This window comes from Hesperophylax consimilis, chromosome 17 (genome assembly GCF_061612785.1).
Source record: "Hesperophylax consimilis isolate HC1 chromosome 17, BYU_Hcon_1.0, whole genome shotgun sequence".
NCBI classification, from domain to species: Eukaryota; Metazoa; Arthropoda; class Insecta; order Trichoptera; family Limnephilidae; genus Hesperophylax; species Hesperophylax consimilis.
In genome coordinates this window covers 10,772,928-10,776,743 of record NC_142852.1, presented here as the reverse complement: position 1 = coordinate 10,776,743, position 3,816 = coordinate 10,772,928, and the positions used below count along the sequence as shown (strand labels likewise).

Genomic DNA, 3,816 nt, shown 5'->3' with positions numbered 1-3,816 from the left:
CAATGTGAGAACAGGCGCACCCCTGGGACACGGTCAAGCGGCTTGATCGCAAGCACGTAGTTTTAAACTTTGTAGAAATCCATCTAATTTTAAAATTCTGGAAGTATTTTAGTATTTTTTAATAATTATGACAGCGGTTTTCAAGGTCATTAATAATCAAACTGTAGAATAAATAATTTTCTGAATTTTCAATGGATAAAACATATTTTTTGTATGAATACCGCACAAGATATTCATACAAAAAATAGCTGTAGCCTGTAATACACTTTGCAAATGCTCATGGGTAAAGCGGTACCTTAACTTGTACCATTCTTGACACCAAATTCGTTTCTTTTTATTATTTTTATTCAAACATAAAGCTAACGTAAGAGCCAAGAACGCTTTGTCTTTGACAGATTCCATTTTGCACAAAATTGACTTTTGACAGTCGCGAAATGACAGGAAGACGTAGCCATGCTTGACGGAGAGGCTTGATGCGGGCTGGCAAGCCGATAGACAATAATAGACAACAATAGACAACAATAGACAAAAAAACTACGTGCTTGCGATCAAGCCGCTTGACCGTATCCCAGTCCCTTTAGAAAATAATAATTAATATTTGACAAGTTCAAGTATTTCACCTAAAAATGTAGACAATTTGTCTCAACGCCATCTAGTGAGAGATTTAGCACTTACAATGCCTTTCTCATATAAAATAAAGTTGGTTGTTCTCAGGTGAAAAAAATGTAACAAGCAGTAATTGTTGAATGAAACACTAGCATATATTGAATAATTTCGCGGGTAAGAAATAAGCCTCCATAGCTCAGTGGTCAGAGCTTTCGACCGGCAATCGAATGGACACGGGTTCGAGTCCCGTTGGCGTCATGTATTTTTTATCAGGAGATTTTTTCAATGTGGATGAGTGTTTCAGGCGAACAATTATTGCTTATAAAAATAATTGTTATCCTTTGTGCTATGCATAAAATAAAATCTTGTCTTAAAAACATTAATTTATCAAAAAAATAATAATTAATATTTGACAAGTTCAAGTATTTCACCTAAAAATGTAGACAATTTGTCTCAACGCCATCTAGTGAGAGATTTAGCACTTACAATGCCTTTCTCATATAAAATAAAGTTGGTTGTTCTCAGGTGAAAAAAATGTAACAAGCAGTAATTGTTGAATGAAACACTAGCATATATTGAATAATTTCGCGGGTAAGAAATAAGCCTCCATAGCTCAGTGGTCAGAGCTTTCGACCGGAAATCGAATGGACACGGGTTCGAGTCCCGTTGGCGTCATGTATTTTTTATCAGGAGATTTTTTCAATGTGGATGAGTGTTTCAGGCGAACAATTATTGCTTATAAAAATAATTGTTATCCTTTGTGCTATGCATAAAATAAAATCTTGTCTTAAAAACATTAATTTATCAAAAAAATAATAAAAGGAATGTGTTTTCAAAATGTGAAGTTTCGTAGATTTTTTATACGTTTTACGGATTAATTAACAGGTATGTTTTTTTAAACCCATAATACGTTTTAAATTCCAAAGTCTATCTATTTAGAAATGAAAATATTTATTTATAATAAACACGTCTGAAAGGTTTTTTACCTAGTTTTTAGTTCAGTTTTTGTTCTTGCAAAATGATCAATATTAACTAATAAAGAAGAACATGTATAACACACGGGAACAATTGGGAATTTCGCGCGCGAAAGTACGTTTGCCCCAGACTTCCTAAGTTATAAAAACCATTGCACCAATATGATTTATTTATACTCATTTTAGGTAAAAGTCCTATGTTTGTAAATAAATAATTGAATAAATAAATAATAAATTAAGCATCCTGTATATTTGCCTAGCAAATTCAAGAAGTACATGTAAAATATGGTGAAAATGCCTATAAATGACATAATTTTAAGACTTACCTTTCTATTTGAGCTACTGTTCTAAGGTTTATTGATTCTGGACTCGGTGAAGTCATTTTTTAGTTCAATAACAGTATATATTCGCAATTAAACGTATTTTTAGTGGAACAATTTCGTTGTTAGAAAACAACTAAAAATCAACATGGCCGCACATTTTAACTAGCCGGCTCCTGATTGGTTGACAGTGGAGATTGAACATTCAAGACCTCAACCTTCTGCGGGATGTTGAACAAATATAGATGAACTTTTTTAAAAATATTATATTCATTACTTTGAGTGTTTGAATGTTCAATATCCAGGAGATTGAACAAATAAGAACTGAAACATTATTCCGTGAGTGGATATTGGCACTCGAAAAATGCTTAAAATGTTACTTTAAAACCAAAAAATTTGGTTTTTTTGAGCTTCATTAATGCGCAAAGGCTAATGAACATATTGGCATTCATAACTCAGTTTTGCAAAAAAAGGTCTATTGAACATACAAGAACTAGGACAGCGAATTGGCGATGAAAACAATGAGCAAAGTGTTCCAAGTTGCCACGGAGGCCAAATGAGGAAAATAAACCTAACAATGTTTTTAATGATAAACTAATGTTTATGAGACAAGGTTTTTATGCATAGCACAAAGGATAAGGTTATTAATATTTCCTTGTTTTTAAAATTTCTTTGTTTTTAACCTTTCTTTGTTTTCTTTGTTTGTTTATTGCTTTTTAACCTTCTTTATCTTTATTGCATGATGTGAAAATTGGTTATTGGGTTGTAACCTAATACTTTTACTTATTTTTTCTCTCTCTCTATGCATGTTATGTTATAAACCTGTTAATGTTCCTAATAACATAAAAAAATATATAAAATAACAAATTATTATAAGCATAAATTACTCACCTGAAATATCCATTCCCGTCGGCGAAATGCTTTTTACTCTGGAGATATTTTCAATTTGTATGGATATTTCAGGCGAGTAATTAATGCTTATAATAATGTGTTAATTTTTTGTTTATTTTACTAGCTGACGTGTAGCCGGCATTGCTGGGGGTTATTTACGATTTGATTACAAAACATCGACTTTTCTCTACTTTCTATAAATATAACATGCGTTTATTATAACAACTTATAACTAGCGAATAACAACTGTTAGGTTCTTGCAACTAATGATTTATAATTAAAATAAGAAGTGAGCTAACGCAATTTTAAACGGCTTAGTTCGTGGGTTTTTTTTAATATTCAAATTTTTAAATATTGAACTCAATCTCACATTTATGTGTTGAAATTTTGAAATAAAACGAAAATATTGTGGTGAAATTTGGAGTTACGAGATTTTTAATTTCTTTCTAGGTCTATTTGTATCTCAGCCTTAATTATCGAGTTGGCAACACTGAATATCACTATTAAATTTATGACGCAAGGTTTCTTCACGGTCAATGATTTTATCCAGTTTCTTAATCTATTTCTACATAATATACATTACACTGTTTAACCCTGGATGTAAAATTTATCACCACATGCATGAGAGTTACTGGTAGGTGCTAAAGATGATATTTTCTAATCACGCTATTCGTTTAGGCAGCGAAACTTAATCCAAATCAAACTGAGCGTCCTCTGTTCCTTAATTTGAACTACGGCTGCTCAAATAAACAATTGTCTAACGCTAACGTGAACTATCGTATCGACATATCTTGAATTATTTTATAGCACCAATCGGTAAGTTATGGAATCCATTTAGTTTGAGGAACTGTCAATGTGACCTGTGAATGCAATATGTCAGCTAAGATAACAAAAACAGTCAACACAACACAAACTACGGAGCTCCTCACGGATCCACATTAGGGCCACTCCTTTTTCAAATAAATATGAATGACATATGCAATTTCAATTCAACGATTTTAACACATTACCTGTTACACCTGCTA

At 32.0% G+C, this 3,816-nt stretch overlaps 1 non-coding gene across 1 annotated transcript; it reads left to right on the top strand.

The window, feature by feature from the left end:
* The first annotated feature begins 791 nt into the window (after positions 1-791).
* On the top strand, positions 792-864 carry TRNAA-GGC (transfer RNA alanine (anticodon GGC)). Its single transcript has one exon. It is a non-coding gene; the product is annotated as a tRNA-Ala (tRNA).
* Positions 865-3,816: the final 2,952 nt, after the last annotated feature.